General features: G+C 39.9%; 1 protein-coding gene across 3 annotated transcripts in view; it reads left to right on the forward strand.

Moving 5' to 3' along the window:
• The first annotated feature begins 1,199 nt into the window (after positions 1 to 1,199).
• The window catches only part of dlgap2b (discs, large (Drosophila) homolog-associated protein 2b), a 90,775-nt gene continuing 69,810 nt past the window's right edge, over positions 1,200 to 22,164 (forward strand). For 2 of the 3 annotated variants that reach the window (XM_086167534.1, XM_086167536.1), the window contains exon 1: positions 1,200 to 1,569. The gene's annotated coding sequence lies outside the window, so the exon portion shown is untranslated. Of the gene's footprint in view, positions 1,570 to 9,093; positions 9,140 to 22,164 lie in introns of all 3 variants that reach the window. The other variant, XM_086167535.1, reaches the window with a different exon arrangement.

Below are 22,164 nucleotides of genomic sequence, written 5' to 3' on the forward strand. Positions count from 1 at the left end.
AATGAATATTTCTGCTTTTGATACTTTTGCCATTTTGTTTGTTTATTTATGTACAAAATTACGAGATACATTGATCAATATCGGAATTTGTTTTCCTCCAATTGGTATAGGTTGTTGCCCCAAAGACCCAGTATTGATCAGGATAGAGATGAATGAGTGCTGGTGAACTTCTAGTACTTTCCAAAGACGCGGCTTGAAAATGGGTATGAACAAACCCGGAGAAATGACTCATCATATCCTTTCATTTTTAAAATGATCAAGGCATCTACATTTGACCTCATCACATCTGTTTGCATTGGCTGTGTGTTGTTTCATTCTATTCACATAACCTATTGCTGATAGGACTTTTCCATTAAGAGAAATAGCAGTCCCATTTCTGTTGAGTTGTACCTATACTTCAACAGCATACCAATAAGGTGTACACATGGCCTGAAATCAATGTGGTCCTTCCCAGAATGGTATTTATTCTGGCCTGAGATTGTCTCTCAACCTGTGCTGTAGGACAGAGAAGACGCTGGTGAAGGAGGGAGGACGTGAGGGGAATGTGAGGGCAGTCAGACGTGAAGTTCTTTCTTTCGATGGTTCGAGTCTGGCAAACAAACATCGGTGGTGGAAAGAAAATGTTCGGACATTAAAATGCCATTTGTTGTTACTATATCATATTAGGCCCCTGTCCCTGTGCGTTCCGGTCAACTCGCAGGGGCTACGAGCCTTTTAGACACCTGCACATGGCCCGAGAAACGTGTACGAACCCAGTGACGTCAACGGGGTCTTGACAAGACCAAGAAACATCTCCCTCCCTCCGGGTGGGTGATGTCATCGCAGGGAGCGTGTGAGGTTGGCTGAGGCTTTATTGAGTTTGACGTTTTATTACAGAGAGCGCCAGACATATGACCACATGCGTCGACCAATGCAGGGATGGAGATCGAGAAAACGGTGAGAAAATAATCTGGGGGCACCTGTGTGACTCATAATAAGTCACCCACCTAAGGAGGGAGGAGGCATGTGAGGCAAATAAACAGAGAGACCAGGAGGGAAAGAGCGACAGCATGAGTGTGCATGCTGATGGGGAGAGGAGTGCGTGGTGCAACAGAGCTGCAGGATCCTGAATCCAGCAGATGGAGACTCCGTGTCCTTGTTTTGCGGCGTTCTGTGGGAGCCTGTGGAACATGCAGCTCGCGCCGCTGCCTTGCACTGCTGCAGTGGAGGAGTAAATGCGGAGCCCAACACTGCTCCAGGTGATCCACAGCAACCCAGCCCGGCAGACTGCTCCCTCCTCTGCCTTCCCTCTCCTCCTCCTCCTCCTCTTTTTCTCCCATCTCCTCCTCCTCCTCCTCTACCTCCTTCACCTCCTCTTCCTCTTCCTCTTCTTCCTCTGTCATTGCTCAGTTCCTGTGAGGGCTTTGAAAGAAAATAAACACAGGAAAGGAACATAAAATAGAAGAGAGATCCTACTCCACCAATCTCTGACGTGAAACACCACTGCATGACTATCCGCCACTTCCCTGTCATCGTGTGAAGACGCACCGCATGTGCTCCAATGTCTCCAGAACATAGACTCGCTGCAAGGTAAGAAGATCTCTCCGGAAAAAAACCCCCAATGTCTTTTGTCATTTTTTTTTTTTTTTTTTTACAAATCAACTTGTTTTCAATGCAGTCGAGTGTGCGTGAATTTAACAGGTAGATCAGAAGTTGCAACAGAAGATTAGGTAAGTCCCCGGAATGCATAGGAAATAAAAATAACCTTCCTGAGATCGAGCCTATGCTCTGTTTGAAAATTACATCTGTGTTCGGTTTTAAAGGAAAGGCACCTTTTCTCGCTCATTCACGGTGATATATGCAGGTGTGTGTTCATATGGTGTGTGTATGTGTTCATATGGTGTGTGTAACAGAATCCAGCTGGGTGGGAGGGATTGCTACTCATCCAGGCTTCTCGATGGGCAACAAGGGGATTTTTATCTTCACAATGTGGCCAAACAGCTTTTCATCGATCTTCTTACTGCCACTGATGCTGGCTTTAGAACAACTGACAGACTGTATGATTTAATGATTCCAGTAATTAATCATTATGTAATCATTTCCTATCTATTCAATTTGGCTGAAGAGGGAGAACAAACCCCTCTCGATTTTTTTTTTTTTTTTGTGCCTCAGTTTGTCATAGAATAGGAGGAATTTAAGATGTAAATGATGGGAGAAGAGAGCGGGGGGTTTAGGGTAACAACGGTGGATGGATGGGGACAGGGGGGAAATGGGGCAAGAGGAGTCCATCACTCTGAAAACCTGCTGGCGGACAGCTGAACAGTGCAAACCCTCAATCTCTCCTTCACATGTCTGACTCCAAGCCTGAACCCGCAAGTGACTCAATGAAGGTTCGGCACTCTAACCACACACACACACACACACACACACACACACACACTTACTTGCTGGTGCTGCAGTGATATTGAAATCCTGCATTCTTGATGGATCTTCAGGGGTTTTTGATATCTGTGAAATTCACGTCAGAGCGACAGCCTATGACAGTTTCATGCACTTGAATTATGCAACGGCAAGAAAAAAAAAAAAAGGACAGGCGTGAGTCATAAACCAAATTTTACCCACAGTGTGTGGAGGTTCAAGCTCATTCATGTCTTTAGATCATGTGGCATGCCCAGTTAATTTGTTTTAGGCATAGTTGTATTCAGTAGGTGATTTGTGGTTTCTCCCATAATGAGCTGCATTAATCCATGTGTCATGACATATTCAGGCACTGGCACACTTAAAGCCAAAACTATCTGTGAACCATCAAAGCATTTGACATAACATCATGCTCCATCTCATAAAATACCCCACACATACAGGCGTAGGCACATACATATTTGCGCACACATGGACAACCCCATCCAGCTGTGTGGACTGAATCAGGCTGCTCATATGTATAGCAAGGTGGAGAGTGAGGCGATTGTCATGCAGAGGAGAATCTCAGAAGGGATGTCCAAGGGTCTTTGGATCTCATGGCTGGATTTGTGTCATTTTGATCTAAAAGGCGATGGACACACATTCTACACACCTAATTTAGTTTATTACCTGCAAGAAGCTTGCATGGTTCAACAAGAATAAGCACCCCTTGGAGGCAAAGAGGTGTATTACACACAGCCACACATACATCTGATGATTGTGATGATACTAACTACATCTTTTTGCTTGAGTAGTTGGTTTGTTGCGTAGGTAGCGATCTACTTAATAGATCTATCTCATTGGTTGTATGAATGTAACAAGGGATATTGTGTTAACATGCCATCTGTAGTTATAAGATTATCATGGGAAACGTAATGTTAATAGTTCAATAAAACCAGCCAATTTCAAAGCAATCTGTTTTATCCGATTAGTGAAATTATTGTACATGCTCTACCAGTGTCTCACAATGAAAAGTGTGACTCCTTGATAAAGCACAGCAAATATTCACTACAATTGCCCTAGTCTGCCTAATTGTGTTGCAATACAGAGCTCAGTGTTGAGAGTTAATTTTGTACGTCCATAAAGACTGGATGTCTTATTTAAGTGACGGTCGAGGTATTGAAATTGTGCTTTAAGTGACCAAAAAAGCAGCTACCATTTTGTGTTGGATGTATGCTGATTAGGAGAAGGGGTTATTTCAACAGGTGGTAAAACATGGGCCATTGCAAAAATGTAAAATGTGTAGAGTGTAACTCTAAGGCTTTGTAAATTTGCAGAAATGCATGTTGATTTACATCGATGCTTGTTTTTTCTTACCCTGTCTTATCCCCAGCAGTTCTGCTAAAGTATTTTTGAGGACTGAGTTGTCGCCAGTCACTCAAAGCTGCAGAGGTTGGATGACCTCTCATTTGTGTTTACACCTGCGATAGGGTGGTTCGCTAATGGAGGCATTCTTCATTATAATGTTGGTTACGCTGCAAGGACACTACAGATTATAGTCTTACAATCATTGGCAAATATTTCTGTTGGTTGCATTCTCCGTGAAGCTATGCTACATGCAAGGTTCACCTTACTCAACAATGTGTTTCACCCAAGGTATTCTTGTCCTCAGTCTATACTGTTGCTTTGCTGATGCATTGACCCAAGAACTCCTGCAGTGCTAATTGCAGTTTCATCCAATCTCTATTACATTACAGTTTCCTGTTCACTGTGGGTGAAAAAAAAAAAGAAATTATTTAGTCGACTTTGCAACAATACCATGTTAGGTACTGAGCAAAGCTGTGTGGGTGGGTGTATGAGTGAGTGGAGGGGTGAGAGCTTTCAGGGGAGTGAGCTGAATATTGGCAGCCGGAAGGATGATTGATATCTTATTGTGTAGCACAGACATGTGTAAACACATATTCTCCATGTCTTCTTTGACCCAAGCAACTGGGAATGTCAGAGGATTCAGAGGGAAATGATATTCCAATTTCATTTCAGAAATTGTGTTCCTAGACCTCGTGATAATTTATAACAGAAAGCACCTGCGTGAATACGAGGTATCAAATATGATGTATCATATCAGTTATCGCTCACACTGGGGTTTCGCCTTGAATTTTTCTGCAGTGTCCTACCGAGGAGAAGCAAGCTCTAAATATTATGCGGATGCAACGTCTTGGAGCTTTTGATCTGCATTAAATGTAGCTTTACCCTCCCTCAAACATGTAAGACTAAAAAAAATATTTAGTGACAAAATACAAAATATCACAGTTTACTTTCAACTCTGGATCTGAAGGATACAAGACAAATTTTATCTCATGATTTGAAATAAAAAATTCAAGATTGCTTTTTGATTGAATGTGATTTTATAATAATTCCAGTTGCTCGTTGGAACTCAAAAATGCTACCTGAGCAAACATGAATATTATACACTTGCCCAATTAGTCCAGGAAGCCTGTTGGAGCGCTTCGACTGCATTCAGGAAATCCCCCCAACCCAGGTGTGTGTGTGTGTGTGTGTGTGTGTGTGTGTGTGTGTGTGTGTGAGTATTGTTTTGATTTTAGAGGAAAAAGCTGTTGCAATTAATAATGGAATCAACTGCCTGCTGTGTGGTGTGGTTTGGTTTCCCTAATGAGGACTGGATTCATCCTCAGTCTCTGACAGTGTGCTGAGCAGGATATGCTGCTCTCCAGCTTGTTTCCATGGAGATGTTCAGGAGCTGTAACGTTTTTTTTTCCCCCCCCTTCTGCTGTACATTCCACCAAACAGTGCTGCTTCATGAGAGGGAAGTGGGCCAGTGTGTGTTTGTGTCTGTGTGTGGGAGAGATGTAACGGAGTGTTAGAAGGAGCACATATTGATGGATTTTCTCATGCTATCAGTAGCATTAAGCTCTGTGACAGTGAATCTGCGGGTATCTTGTACAGTGTGTTTCTGCATTTTCTCTTTTTTTTTTTTTTTTACCAGGCAAGTTGTATCTGCTGATTTGGAAGCCATGCTGTTGAAATCCTGTTCATGTGTATGACTGAAAGCTGAATCATTAGACATTTTTGGTCACTGACAAGCAGTCAGTGTGAAAGTGTGGAGGATCAGGAGTCAGGGGGAACTGTGAAGAGAGAGCAACCTGAGAAGAAAGATGTGTGACAAGAGGAGGGTAAAAGAGTGAAGGAGGTCAGCAAAAAAGCCAGATAAATAAAAGGGTCGGGTCCAAACAATTTAACGTCACTGGAAAAAAAATGCAATGGGTTGTGCGTTCCTGCGCGTACGAAGTATGGTTTTAGGCGAGCAAGACAGACTACAGGGTTTCTTGTTTGCAAGGTGACAAAGGTGACAAGTGCTTCGTGGCCAGACAAAGAGGCCACCACAGGGGAAAAAGAGGGTCTAAAATAGCCGTGAAAAGAATCTTTCTGTCTTGGCAGAATGATGCACTGTAGATCTTAACAGGGAGTCCGTGCTGTATGGAGGTCAGGGCAATCCTTGAAGCGAAAAGCAGGATCGCCGGTAGGGTGAGTTAAGACGATTGAAAAGATTCGGTGGCCAGGCAGTGCTTTAACTGGAGATTTTCCATTTCTTTAACAGGGACTAAAAAAATCAGAAGGCCATCAGATCACAGCACTGGAGGCCATCCATTGTTAACAGCTGTGCCCCTCGTGCAAAAGTAGTGTATGCTGTGGGATTTCCTCCTGGTGAAGTGAGCGTTTTCAGGATCAGGAAATCCCATGATCACAGGATTGCCAAGATTTGATCACTTCCCCGGGAGAAATGTTCCCCCAATACAAAGCTCTGGCTGAAGGGCTAATTCCAGTCACCAATGTAGCCGTGAAGTCTAAAATCAGCCTTTAGAACAAAATAAACCGAGGTCACAGTAGCTAGTGTCAGTTCACACGGATGCGATGTCTGCTTTTTGCGGTATTAATATCATTGATTATTCCAATCTGATGGACAGAGAGACTACGTGTGATAAATCCATTCAGAGAAGCCTTTCTGTTGACCAGGGTTAGTTGAGAAAATATGCCAATTTGGATAAAAAAGAGAAGAACATTTTCTCAACGAAAGGCCCATTTGATGAAATAGAAAAAGTAATGGGTGGAAATTTGTAGATCACACAAAATAGAACCATTTTCCAATTCCCTGGCCCCAGATCCTGCAGATATCCAGGGTGGGTTTAAAGTGCCACTGGTTACATTTCCGCACAAGGTTGAGCTGCAAGTAACGGCACGATACTGTAAAAATTCTGGGTGTAAAAAGTAAGTGTTACCTTGAATTCGGTGAATTGATTTTCCTATGGGGCGGCACGGTGGCGCAGTGGTTAGCACGTCGGCCTCGCAGCACGAAGGACCCCGCTTCAATTCCGACAAGGGGGCCTTTCTGTGTGGAGTTTCTCCGGGTTCTCCAATTTCCTCCCGCAGTCTAAATACATGCAGAAGGTAAATCGGGAAAAATGAGTGAATGATAATGAATGAAATGAGTCTGTATATGTGGCCCCGCGATTGACTGGTGACCAGTCCAGGGTGCACCCCGCCTCTCGCCCAATGACAGCTGTGATAGGCTCCAGCATCCTCCGTGACCCTGAGTTCAGAATAAGCGGCAGGCGATAGATGCATGGATTTTCCTATGACGTCATGCATCGACAGAATAAAGTGTGACTAAATATTATTTATTACTTATTATTGTGCTATTATTATTTATTTATCTATTTGCAATCAGACCTGAAACTAGGTACATCTTGTTGTTTTGCCATTTACATACTTTTGGTATCATTGTTGCTGATTTATGTAATTTGATTGCCACAACAGTTTTCATTTTTCAACAGTTTTCATTTGCTCCGGCTGGATGATCACACACACACACACACACATACACACACACACACACACACACAAGCGCACATACAAGCTGTGAATCCACTGGAGGAATTGCTGCAGTGGTTTGATGGGCGATAACACAGACTTTGCACCAGGGAGCTGGTTGGTTAAAGAGCGTTTAATGTCTGATCTGACTTATTCTGACATTTGCTTTCAAACACACCCCATCTGGGTAAAGCCGAGATAATTTCAGGTTTGCAATGGATGTTAGACAAGGGGCTGTTCCTTTTTCTTGGTTGACATGAAAATGTTAAGGGTGCCTAGAATTTTTGGATGCTGATACTGATAAGTCTTACTGAGAACGACAGTTACTAGTAATTTTATTGATATTGCTCGTAATATTCATAATTCAACAACAGTGTTTCAGGATTTCATTTCACGTGCTTGCTGAAGTTAAATCCTTACACTCTGTTTTACCGAAACAGTACTGTTGCTTTAAAATGTGTGTAGAATTTACTGATCTCTCGGTTCCGCTTATTCATAGTTGCAAATAAAGGCCGCTATATGTCAACTTTGGAAATCACAAACTTCATTCTTCTCATCTGCATATCCAATCAAATGCATTTGACCAGACCGTTGGCGTGTCGCGATAAAAACATAACTGTCAAGTCTCTGTATGATATTCGATGAAATGTGAAGAATGATACAAAATTCAGACACACTTAAATATTGATATAAGAGAAAGTTGGGGAGGATTTTTGAAAACTGGCAGCAGTGAACAAGCTCAGATGCAAAGCCTGGTACTTTTTGCGTTTCACACCAAACAAGCTTAATCACGATAAACCTATTAGACACACAGCGGGTAATGGACTTGGATGAGTGGATAAGGGGTGGAACATGTCACTATAAACATTCACAACTGACAGATTGACCTACTATGCTTTATTCATAGGTATTACACCAGAAGATATGTACAATTTCAGAGCTGATACCTGGGATTTTTCATCAATGTGATTAAAGTTAATTCATTTTCCTGCCAATCCCTTTCAAACCATTTTTTCCCCTCATATTTCACTGCCAAATATTTTGACTAACTGTGCATAGAGTAACATTTTAAAATTTTCCCCTAAAAGCTTAATTAGAGCAGATAATGTGGAAAAAAGCCTGCATAACATCAAAGAGAGCAGGCCATTAAAAAGCTATGAGGTTGACTGCAGTGTACTAAGATTGTTAGTGCAGCTTCATATTTTGGGGGATTTTACACCTACCTTGTTTGTTTAGCTGGGACCACAACATCAGGTAACTCTAATCCCAGTGCAAACCAAATAGATTACTAGAGGTGCTCCCAGACCGGCTCAAACTAGACCTTGATGTGGTTTGTTTGCAGCGATATAATTTATTTGGGTGCTTTCGGACTATTGGGCTAATTATAAGAAGACTCAGGCAGGGCTATGGTCAGAGATTAATCAATAAGGGGAAAAGAAACAACCTGAAGAGAAGTGAAAACAAGCACAAGCGTGGAGGAGGGAACATAATATCTAATTTGGTCAGACTAAGACAAATCTTCTTGAAAACACCGTCTCTGCTGGAATTTAGACCTTTATGAAAGACCAATGAGTACTGCACCTGACATATTGGTGTTTGCAAGATGATAAGGCAAAGAAATAAATATGGTCATTCTATTGTCTGCATTAAAATAGATAGGCCGTTTAAATCAGTCAGTCATGTCTTTGGATAAGTAACTGTGCAGGTGTATATGAGATTTAGATTTTCTGTGGAAAGTTGTTTATTTTTATTGAAAAATTGCATTTTGTAAACCAAAACCAAAATTCTATACATAAAAATATGCTAACTTTAACCTTCCCTTCCCCCTAGCTGTATCTGGCCTGATGCTTCCTGCAGGAGGTGAAAATTCAGTAAAGTAAGTTGGACAAATGTGTCTGCGCCTCTCGAGCTTCAACAAATAAGCACAAAGTCTAAAAAAAAATTAAATTTCTATTTAAAAAATAGAAATTCCTCTTGTTATTTTAGGTAATTAATTGAGTTTGAGGCACTTTTCATTAGCATCACAAGATCCTGCAAGAAGGATAATATTTCCGAATTTGTTACATTTAACAGTGGCTATTTACATTAAATATTTTGGATTTAAATTTAGATATTACATTTTCATATTAAATCTTTGAAGAGATATTATGAAATTTCCCTCCGGCATCTTATACATGGACATGTGTGCCTTCATACACATTTTTTCACAATGGAAATTTGTACCAAAGAAAATGAGCACATCAGCATTAACTTCCATGACCTATGTCGTGTAATCGGTGTGCTGCCATGCATGAAATGAGTGTGTGTTCTTGCCCTGCAGCATCTACAGTGAATATCTCCGAGCGGGATAGGGGTTGAGATTTGTGCAGGGCAAGTCTGCTGAGAAGCATGTCGATAGCAGGCGGCGTTGACCATCATACCATGTAGGAAACTCAGCTCAGTATGGATCAGACCAGGAGAGGGGTTGTGTATGCGTGCGTGTGTGTTAGTGTGTAAACCATGGTACCTGCCGTGTGTTAATAACCAGAGTGTTCTGACTCACATAGGGTGGTGATACTTGGCAGGTGGTACATGTCCACACAGGGAAAACAGAGTGCTAATACTAATTTACTGAACGAGAGTCCAGTCAGGCAAGGGCATTGCATGGTGCAGTGCTTAGCTGCTCCCCCCCACTCATATTTTATTTATCCTGGGTATTTTCATCATCAGTGTAAACATGCAAAACAAACTAAACATGTCAGGCAAAAAGATACCCCCGAAAGTGCAAGAGTATCTATGCATTTCTGAAATGACAGTTGGCTTGGCTTTCAATTTTGACGCTTGCTGCTTTGGAGGATTGTATCAGGAAAATGCTGCTCCGCATTCTCCCACGAGGCTCCCATAGTGCCGTGTTCATGTCTACAGTGCTGCTGACTTCCTTTGTATTTGATTTCAAATAAAAACTTCCCATTCTTCAACTTTCAACTTCCAGATCACTTGGCAAGTGCCCATCTAGCCTTTAATTGGAAGCCTCTGCCCACTTGGAAAGAGCCTATGTAAGATTTTTGGAGTTGACTAGCATGCTGCTGGCAGGCGTAAGCTTGGCCTGGCCTGGACAGCAAACCTGTGGTTCACCAGCATGACTTCAACATGGAAGCTGACTATGTATCACCATTTACCAGGATCACTGAAAACTCACTACAGGCATTGAGCAAATTGGTGGAATAAAAAGGGTTGAAGTAGCTGTTACTGCTGCTTGGAAGAAGTTTGACAACAACAGATAAAGCATGTCACACCAAAAATCATGCAAAGAACAGGTTTCTTTCATATTTTGTGAACGACACACAGCAATTAAGGACCCGGATTGTTAGCAGCTCTGGCATTTGCTAATCATTTAATTGTGTGGGAAGAGATAGGTATGTTTGTCACTAGCGAAACACAAGCGGCTTAACGCTGGTGGGTTATACTCTGGGATGTCACAGCATGCAGAAAGAACTCAGAAAACACCCTGCAGGTGATAATTTGATGAGAGATGATGATTTCACTGATCCTAAGTTGCTTTTATTATTATTATTGCTTTAACATACCAGGGAGCATGTGTGTGATAAAAGCATTCAGCCCCTAATTCTCACAGTAATTCTTACAGAATGCTGAGGAAGCTGTGAAGGTTTAGTCATAGCATATCTATTCTTGGGACACACACTTTTAATGTCAGTTGGATGCTGGGTGAGTGTGTGGACTCTGTGGCGTCATGTATGCTGAAAGGGGTGGGGGCTGGTGAAATGATACACTTGCTCTACAAAAAATTATTTCCTCGGCCCAGTTAATGTAAAATTCAAGCTTTCTGGTGTCTTGAATCAACACACCATCAAGTGTTTTGATGCACAATCGCGGCATCCCGTGATTCTGTTTCGGGTTTTCACGTGTAACCAAGTTGGAAGGCGTCACACCTAGACGGTTAATCACACCCAGAGCCCTGCTGGTGTTGTCACTCTCTCTTATCAACCAGGAGTGAAACAAAGGGACTTTGTGCTGTTTCTGGTGAAGACAAGCTTATGGTGTGCGACAGGAAATTGTTGAAATTTCAACCCTTATTAATTTTATGATATTAATTCACAGAGGTAATAATCATTAAAGTTATGTTCTCATGGTGCCTCTAGATGACAAGTTAACTGATAACCGGTGTCCGACCCTGAACAGCAAATGTAGTAAATTCTACAGCGGTCCATTCGCTAGTTATTTGGATGCACAGCAAAGTACACCAACAACCTTGTTATGTTGGATTCTCTCTCTGGGGAACAGGAACGTCTGGATAAAATGACATTACAGTCCAACCCAACATTTGCCAAGATTTTATCTGGACTAAATTCGAAGAAGGATGAATCAGCTTTATGACGTTGTTTAAAGTAGGACTGGGTGATGTGCATGAAAACAGAGAAAACAATCTTATGATCCTGACATACATCACAATATTTGCCAAATCAAGTAGCAAATAATTGGGAATAATTTAATTACGCATCTTACTGACATTCAAAGCCATTTCAGACACATTTTCACCATATTCATAGTTGATTGATTTTTATTAGTTTTGGCTTTAGTTAATTCTTAAATATTTCTTATTTTTTCCACCAGCAAGTGGCTATGGTAAGCAATAAAAAGGCCTGAGAAATAAATAACCGAAAAAGTCCCATACATTATCACAATATGTGTTGGTTTACACGTCTAAAATAGTTGTATATAAATTTATCGATTGTTATAATTTTTTATAGTTTTTCAGGTTATTGTGCGCCACTGACCAATGAGACCTGCCACCCATACGTCCATCATCTACCGCTTATCCTGCACTTAGGGTCGCAGGGGTGCTGGAGCCTATTATCGCCAGTTGATCGCAGGGCCACATACAGAAACAAACAAACAAATTCACTCTCTCATTCACAAGTTTTTCCTATTAATCTTCTACATTCTTTTGGACTGTAGGTGCAAAGCCGAGATCCCAGGTGAACACGCAAACGTCACACACAAAGGCCCCCCTGTGGGAATCGAACTAGGGTCCCTCTTGCTGTAACCCAGCAGTCGGCTCGCCAGATATATGTGGCTCTTCCGGTGACGGCATATGGCTCCTAGACAATTTTGAGTTGAAAAAAAAACCAGTTTGGAACTGATTTTAAAATATACTTCATACTGTGTCATTTTACAGTAAGCAGAAATTAGATTTGAAGATAAATTTCACGGGTCAGCCGTTGGTCGGGTTGGGAACCGATGGCTTCCGAGCACGTTCAGGTCAATGTAAAGGGGAAAAAATCAATTTTATCAGATAGCCAACTAGTTAATTCTTGTAACGGAAAAGATGGCGAAAAGAAAAAAAGACAATGATTACCGTTCAGTCCAGGCTGCGTCGACAGAGGAATTTGCATTTGGATCTGCGGTATGTCTAATATGCAATGATAAAATTGCATTGATGAAACGGTCAAATGTAAAGCGGCACTTAGAACAAATTCATGCAGCACCAGAGGTCGCATTAAAAGTAAGACATATTTAGTTTATTATACGTTAAAATTACTATATGTCTCTCAATGAAATATATGCCACTGGCATATACCTGACATAACCCTTAAATACACTTGATGCAATTTTTTTACAGATCTTATGTACAAAGTTACAACCTTGCCAACATAATTGGAACAGAAAAGAAAGCATTTTCTGTCCACAGAGCAAATAAAAATATGACCAAAAACCCTTTAGACTTGGGGAAATCAAGACCACTACTCGTAAAATCAGCATGAAATTCATAGGCTGATTCAAAGGGGAAATGGAAGTACATACTCTCCAGTGCTCTATTTCTAGTAATTAACTGCTTACAAGAAGAACATTTCCAAGCTAGCTTGGTATTTATTTGTTAAAGGGGAAATTACACTCTAAAGGCAGATGATCCCTCATAAATTTGTTTGAGCTGCAATTTAATTTTGTCTACATTTACTGTAGCATATTACATTTTTTCCAAAACCTCTTTACCAAATACTTTTTATCCCGTATCCAGGAGAAAACATTTAAGTGAATGCTTTAACTCCTCAGCGGAACTGGATTCGTTTTCAGGTTGATAATGTATGCCTCTGGACTATTATTAATTCAATCCCTGCTGCGCCAAACGCTTCACAACAGTCAAACACCTCAGCCTGAAACTGGGACAACCACTCGCTATTTTGTCGGCAGACGGGCACAATAAGAAATTTCTATGTGAAGCACACAGTTTGTTCTTGTGTTATGTACCTCGGCAGACGTTGGAATATCAGACTGTTTTCGACAAATCCCCCTTGAGCGGGAACGCCACATTGGACCTTGTTTTTCGCAGGACAACCGAATGGATGAAACAAAGGAAGGCTACGTGAAGGTTTATTTTGTTGGAAATGACGTGTACTAGCACTAGACTGTCGCATCTAAAAACACCTCTCCATGCAGAGAGAAAGGATTTATGACAGTTGTCAGGTCTCCCCTTCAGTGCAACAGCCTGCCCTTTCAATATGAAGGAAAGGCAGCCCAGTGTCTTTATACAAGCGAGCATGTATCATCAGTTTTATTTTTTGGTTGGGGCCCAAAAATCATGACCGCAGTTCGGGGTTAAAAAGTAAACCTACTCCTGGATCAAGACATCCAGCCTCTTATTCATTCCAGGAAATCAACAAATTCTAGTTCTAGTCACTGGTTTCAATTGGCCTGGGAAATTCACCTTTTAAGAAGTATGCTGTTCCCTTTTGAGTCGGAGTGTGGAGCTGCTTAGTACTTGAACACATAAGTATGATGAAATCCAGAAATCCGGTACCCCAGTCTTCATATTTGGAGATTTTTAGTTTTATTTTCTCTTCAGAGGATATCTTCTATCATCTGCTAAAACCATTGCAGCATCTCATTCTAAGGAAATCATTTTTTTTTCCCCTAAAACACTTTGCTGGTTAAAATTACACTAGAAATTACACAGAATGCTTTTAGGCTCAATGTTAAGGAAGAGACTTGATATGTTCATAAGTGATAAGTCAGCAGAATTTCAATTTGTTTAGACGAAAGGAAAATAGAATAACATGTAACAGTGAACAAGACCACTTTTTGGCTTTGTTCGATGTCTCAGGATTTAAAGTTAATCAAATAAGCATCTTTATGGCAAAGAGCACATTCCATGTTTTATAACTGTTGACAATTATCGTTTTATTTTAGTTTTATTTTATTAAATGCTGTTGTTATAACATTTAAACAATTAGAACAATGGAATACTTGTAATAACAAGAAATTATGACAAAATAACATGTTCTCATTTCCTTAGACCAAATTGCCTTTTTTGGCTGCAGAAAAGAAATATACCTTATCATCATTTCTACTCTTTTAAATTATTTTGCTTTTTCTGAGGAAGAAAAATGGAAAATGTCCAACATGTCAGTTGACGTATATAATCATAGGAACATGTAAAGCTGTGAAATCCTTTTAAAGGTACGACCTGTAGAATCGTTCATCCATTACCACTCGCTCACCCCCTGCTGATCACAGGGGCAACATTTAGAGACCTTCACCCACTCACTCTCTCATTCACTCCTATGGATAATTTGGAGTCTGGCTCCAACCTACTGATCGTTTTTACATCATCGGAGAAAGCTGGTGGAAAGTACCTGAAAAATCCACAGTAAAAGGCCTCAGCAGTCTGGCAAATTCAAAAACAGAAGTTTCCTGTTGTACTTGCAGGCTCCTCCCTACCATCTTGGCTGAATGTTGACAGAAGCCATGGAGAATGTCAGTTATACTCTGTCAGACACTGGCTATCTCCTGGGTCTCTTATTTTTGATTGTTTTCTGCTTTTTTGTGCTCGGGACAATTCCAGTAAATAAGAGGAAAAATAACTCGATATTTTTAACGGCCAAAACTTAATTTTCAGCAAAGGCCGAAATGATTCTCGAAATAATGAATCACCTCCTTGGACCTTTTTTTCAAAGAGGATGTAAAACAAAATAAAAGAACAGAATTGTTTTCTCAGAGTTTACGGACAACAATGCAAATTCAATTCAATTGAAAGTTTATTGTCATATGTAGAGTGTGTAAACGTGTTTCCACATATAAAGAAATTCTTACTTTACTAGACAAAGCATGCAAATTATGTAAATTGAAAAAAAAAAAGAATCAAGACTATGTTCTTTTAAATAAATTAACTGCATCAAAGAACGTCAAAGAGGTACAGAGAAAAGACATGATTTATGTCTTTCTATGCACCTTTTCACGTAATTGCTGTGAATTTGATACTTATTGATAATCACATAGATATAACACAGACAAATCCTGTTTTGTTTTGCCTCTCACCTGACTATGACGGTGGTATTGACGGATTATTACAAAATTATCATTGCACTATTATTTAAGATAGACTTATTTTCTTATTTGGAGGACAATGTTTTTACAGAGAACACGCAAGCAGAGAGATTGTAGATTAACAATGAAAGAAGATTATATTCACCTCGTTGCCTTCAGTCAGGTAGAGTTTGCCGATTTTGAAGTGTCATTATTAGATTAGTGATTATGAAACTCACTGAATAGAGGATCTACAAAGAGTGGTTAGTATTGGGCTGAAACATAATATTTAAACATCAACATCAAGAAGTCTCAGAATGAAGATGTGATCATATCTGGATGTGGTCATATCTGGAAGGAGGAGAAATTGTGTGAGAACAAGAGAAACTAGTTTCTGGACACTGGTGAAGAATTGAGCAAACAGAGCTTGAAGTCACTGGCGGCATCACAAACATTTGATGCATTAAATGTATTATTCATACAGAGTGGTTAGTGGATGGATGCATGTGGAAGGACAGTGTATGGCATTCTGTTTGTCTGCCTTTTGCAGCTGCCCTAATAACATTGTTTAACTTTTTAAAATGTTTTTCCATCTAATAGAATGCTGGATTTTTTTTTTTCAAATTTTGTGTTAAACGCTAAAACAAATGGATGTCTCATCTCCAGGCTAGCTAAATATATATATATATATATTAACAAATCTCTGCCAGTAAAATGATATGAAGGTGTAAGTGTCATTAGAGCACAAACCACAAAAACATAAAATGCCCCAAATATTCCAGATATTTCAACGCTGCTCAAGTCACTCGATATGGTTGCGTTAATAGTAAATCAGTTCATCTTTGTGACAAATAAGTTCATTGTTTGCCTTGATTGTCTGCAACATTGCTGTTGTGACACCCAGACACAGCGTGCAGCAAAGATGGACAGACTTTTTTGCCCTTAAACAGCAGGCAGGTGGAGATTCTAGCTGCAACAGAAATATTTTCATCTGCAACAGCACAACAAATCAAAGACTCACATATTTAATTTATATCCGTGTCAAAATCAATTGCTCTGTGTGATTGCTCATGTTGGCATGCATCTGATGGATTTCTTAGTAAGACATGAAACATATCTGTCTGAATAACTTCATGAAGCAGTAGATGATTTGAGGATGTATTTGCATGTCTTCAACATGCCAACAGGATGAATTAATACATATTTAATTAGTCGAGGACTGTCATTTTAACCTATCACACATCCACAGTTTGTTTAATAAATATGTTGACATTTTTTAGGATTTCTTTGTCTCAAAGATTCAAAATTATAACAGCACCATATGATGGAGCAACAACTAACCCCACCAATAAGATTTACACTTCCTGCGGTTTTTCCGATACAACTGTCTCTAAACTCACATACCTACACACTAAGACCCCCGCCTGCTTTGACTCCCCTGCTCTTCCATCCATTACTCTCTCTCTAAATGTGAAGCATCCTTTCCTCATGCTCGCTGTTCACCAAGATCAGCTAAGTGCTGGTTTGAGATTAATACATGGGAGGCACACTCTGCCAGATGATGTAATAATCATGGTGGTTTGCTGTTGCCTAGATACGGGAGACAGTAGAGGAAACATTCAGCCAGGTCTTGTTGTCTCGGTCACCCTCAGGAACATTTGTATTAATCAGATGTGCTCCAGAAAAAAGCTGCTGAATCCAGTTTTAAGTGATACATACTGCTTTTAAATTTAACTTTGAAAGTCTTGTGTTGTATCTTGAAATTTAAGTAAAGATGACACTCATTAGTTGTTTCTAATTTTTGCATTCTTTAAAAATATTGCAATGTATCTTTCCTTCAACCTCTTGCAAAACACTAAGATTGGGTGAGGGATTCATTTTTTCACTGTATTCCTCTGCTCCAGTCAGCCAGCTGGGTTCAAGTAGTGCAGCTAGATGGGAAAACCCCACAGCCTGCTGAGATGCAGGTCACTGTGTATGTGTGTGTGTGTGCGTGCGTTTGAGTGTGCATGCATTTCTGTGTGTGTGAGTGCTTATGTGTGTGCGCATGCAAAAGTGAGTCAAGAAGGTGGTTACTCCGAAGACTATGCTTCTGTAACAGCCAAGCCAAATTAAGCCTGCAGGTTGCTATAGCAATCAAGTCTTCAACGCTGAATCTGTCCGTTCATTTATACTTGCATTAAATTTTAAAGGGGGGGCTCGTTATAGAGATTTCCCAGCTAACCAGATAAGGAAAGATTATCAAAATCTGATCCTTTTCTCGCTGTACTCAACTGTGTTTTATCCTCCTCAGCCTGATAGTGATGCTGCACTGCTCCCCTTCTCAACAGCACACAATGCAGCATTTTGCCAAGGATTAGGGCCATGAGCGTTTACTCCCACAGGTTATACAACTGTTATTTTGCTCTCCTGACTACTAAACTTGACACATCCTTAAAATATCACATTCTGCACGTTGATAGTACCGGTACTTACCTTTCTACCATTGATTTTAAGTTGCCAAGTCAAATGCGTTTAGGATGCATGCCCGAATGTGGCGGACATTATCTTGACTTTTGACCATCTTCAGTAACAGTCAGTGACATATCCCTTCATCAAATGAATGTGTTGGTCACTGACAGACTTTTTGAACATATTGTTCAGATGGTTGCATTTTCTCACAGAGGACAGGCATCTATTTTTTTCTGGATAAGTAATCATAGGCCATCACTTTGACACCATCTGCTGCTCTGGTGTAAGAGCTCTCTCAGAGCCTGGCCGTGACCTTGGGTGGCAGCCGACTGTCATGGACACTGACTGCCAGCTGTCCATTGATTTTGGACGAATGCTGTGATGAGTCAGTTCCCGCCTGTGCAGCGTCTAAGGTAGACCTAGTTGCTAGATTGGCTATTCATGATTTTCAGTGCAAAAAAATGGTCAGTTCCAGTGGTTTCTGGCTCATTAGGCATTGGTCGACACAGAACAGGGGATGGAGGAGCTCAGCTCTTTGAAAATGCACGGTTGAGGGCTTAGTATTCTGAATTTCCAATGGACTTTAAAAATGTAGCCATTTTCAGCGTGACAGCAGCCTTACATTTTTAACCCTGCCCTGTTAGCAGCAGTCACACTGTTTTTCACTATTTGGTGCCTGTTTTTATTAGCTCCCAAATAGAAATGGCTGAATTGTTCTCACTCCCGAACCTACGTCAGATACTGACACGTCAGGCATACCCATTCTCGTCATTTTTCGCCAAACCTGGAGAAGCATCTATTTCGGATGCAGCATCTGTGGAGGAATGAGATTTCTCATTTAGACATTTAGAACAGAAAGATGAGGAAAATACAAACACAAATACATTTGTAGAAAAGTATATATACTTTTATTTAAGTTCTATTGAGAGCTTTGACACCAAGTACAGTGAAATCATTTGAATCTATAGAATGAGAGATATTATCATAGGAGGAATAAACAATTAGGGTCTACAATGAAACAAGATATTACGGTAATATATTAATATATATAATATATTAAGATATATATTATCATATTACATTCTTATTAATTGTTATTATTGAGGGTAAATTATCCAGGCAGGAAATATAATTGGTAGCGTTTCTGTGAAGAAGTCAATGTCAGACATATGGTAAACAATGTGTCGGTGAATGTCAACCCTGCATCAGTGAACATATTTCATCCATCCATCCATCCACTTTGTTTTTTTCAATCCTATCTAAACCTAAACTGAAAATATCTTATTTAGTTTTTATGAAAAACACAGGCTGATCTTATCAATCTCTTTTTCTGCCATTGCTGTGGTGATACCAGCAAATCAGGGCTAACGTGCAGAACCTGTCACTCTTCACATTACCTGTTTCAGAGGGAAAAACAAAAAGCCTTAACTGCACACAGCTATCAAAAGAATGAACCAGAGAGTTTTAAGATGCATTTTATAGCATTGATTTAGTCGCTTTATTGGCTACACAAGGATAGTAGTCTGCCTGGATGGACTGGATGAGGAAGTAAAACTTGAATCATTTCCAGGCTGAACAGGTTAGAGAGGCATTAACAATTCCTGACCTCACACAAACCTTTGAGCACAGCAACACAACATTAATCTTGCTTGTGTCTTTTCTAAGCCTCTCTTTCAAGCCTAGCTTGCACAGCTACAGTTTCAAATACTTGACACAAACAATGGTCTGTGTCAGACAATGGAGGTTAACATGCTAATTATATACAGCTGATGGGGAAATTCATAAAGAAACACCTCGATAAAATATAATGCTACTCTGGAAGTCAATTTTATTGGAGTTATCAGCCCTTTCTTTTCTGTTGCACCGATGAGCAGCATGGTTTAGCTGATTAAAAGCCAACATTGACAGAAAAGGTGTCATGAGATGACAGAATTACAGCTTTAAAGGAGATTCTGAATTGTTTCTTGGCAACCGATTATTATTTCATGATCTCATTTTCACATGTTTTTAACGGTTAAGTTTTGTGTTTGGAAATATCACAAACTGCATGGCACAGAGGAGCAGGAATTCTTATAAATTTAGGGAAACATAGAATATAGAATATAAAAGTGGTATCTACACTACCTAAAACATTTACGAAATAATCATGAAATTATTTAAAGCCTTATTTTTAATAAGGAGTGCTCAGTCTGGACACCATGGACCTTAAGACGTGCAGCCTCTCTTCTTAATAACAGAAACCAGCATGAATGGAGATACAGATCGCTTTGCTGGGGGACAGACACAGATAATGATGACACAGTGCCCAAAGGCCTATTTATGACAAAAAGGGAGTCACTTCAGATTTATTTTTGCTTTGCTGTGAGAAGAGTCACTTGCTACGATTGCCCACATCATGAGAACTCTGGTGTCTAATAAAGCCAAACACCTCGAAAATAATAGGTAATACCTTAGAGTGTGTTGACAGTCAGTCATGTGTAACTATTCCAGGGTCAATCACTCTTGGCACAGAGTGACTGCCGTGTCTATCTCAACCTCCACGATTAAAGAGGAGGCCTGCTTGGCCGACAGCTGAGGTCATTGCACTTTATTTATTGGCACAAGTATTGTGACAGGATCGTACTTTCAAAGGTAAAGGTGAGGTCCTTCCGAGTAATTTACAACAGGAGCAAAAATACCCTAACCCCCGTTTGTCCTCTGAGAAAGGAGCAATCAAGTCCAAAACATTAAATTGAAAGGGGAATCATGTTTGAATGCAGATGGCAAAAGTCGAGGGCCATTTTGAGATTAATTGAAGACAGTGAAATGTGTATGTAGGTGTGTCTGTCATCCTTTAGGGTGCATTTAGCATGTTCTTATGGCTCATTAATTGGCCAGTCGGCTCAATGAACACAGCAGCCACATGTGGCTTAATTATTGTAAGGCAGGATAATGTGTCAAAATGACTGATTCGGGTGTGCCTTTCATAATGTTTTTTTTTTTCATTTTATTTTACATTTGCAAGCTGTGACACTTGCAGCAAATGTATAGTACTAATGTGGGTTTTTTCTCGTATTTATACTAATATCTCTTTAATTTGTGAGTGCTTAATTCAGCTCTTAGGTTGAGCATGAAGTATAAAGTGATCCCTACCTTGCAAATGCTTATATCCCACTGGAATATGTGGTGTTGCCTGGCAACCACTTAGCATTTTATGTGAAGGGTATCCTCGTACAGTTAAAAAAAAAACATGTAAAAGGCTAAGTTCCTTGAACTCTTGCTGTGGGTGGTTAAACACAGAATACAGTTTTGAACACCAAGCACAGCATTGCAAGCCCGTTCTTGAGTGAACACCTCTGGCCCTCATTGTATTCAGTTGCAGAGAAATGTGAAAGCGCAGAAAGAGAATAAACTCAACTAGAGCTATAGATATTCTTTGGTGAGAGATCAGTAAAAGTCTGTGCCTTGGGCTTATTTGATGTTAGAGTGTAAGACTAGCTACTTTCTGAGGGCGTGATTTACTCAGAGATATTTTAGAGGCCACTGGTCACACTTATATGTATGTATATATATATATATATATATATATATATGCTTATATTTATATCAGACATGCATTTTCAAATAAATGATGTAAAGCTGGACGTAAAAGATGTTTTTCAGATAGGGTGGCACAGTGGTTCGTACTTCTACCTAACAGCAAGAAGGTCCCTGGCTTGATTTTGATGGGGTTCTTTCTGTGTGGCGTTTGCATGTTCTCTTTTCTGCATGCCCAGGTTCTCCAGTTTGTCTCACAATCAAAAAAATAATAATTTAGTAATTTGATTGGAGAACCTATAATGCTGAGATGTGGGAATTTGGGAGTGGATGGTTGTAAGTCTATATGTGAGTGCCAACTGGTCCAGGGTGAACCTTGTGTAACACTTCCTACAAGTATAATTGGGTTTGGATTCGCAGGAAGAGCAGTTAAAATGGTTGAATAAAAAGAGACACCACAGACCAATAATTACTTTAAATGCTGGCTTGTTTATCAAAAGAATTTAAGTAGTTAGAAATAGTAGTAATTACAAATCTCTTCAATATAGATATTTACACAGACACTATTTATTTCATTTATACAATTTTATATCACTAATATGTCTTTCTTTAAAAAAAAAAAAAAGTGGAATT

This window comes from Fistularia commersonii, chromosome 20, assembly GCF_037954325.1.
Source record: "Fistularia commersonii isolate RoL2024-O1a breed Wild chromosome 20, RoL_Fcom_v1.0, whole genome shotgun sequence".
NCBI lineage: Eukaryota > Metazoa > Chordata > Actinopteri > Syngnathiformes > Fistulariidae > Fistularia > Fistularia commersonii.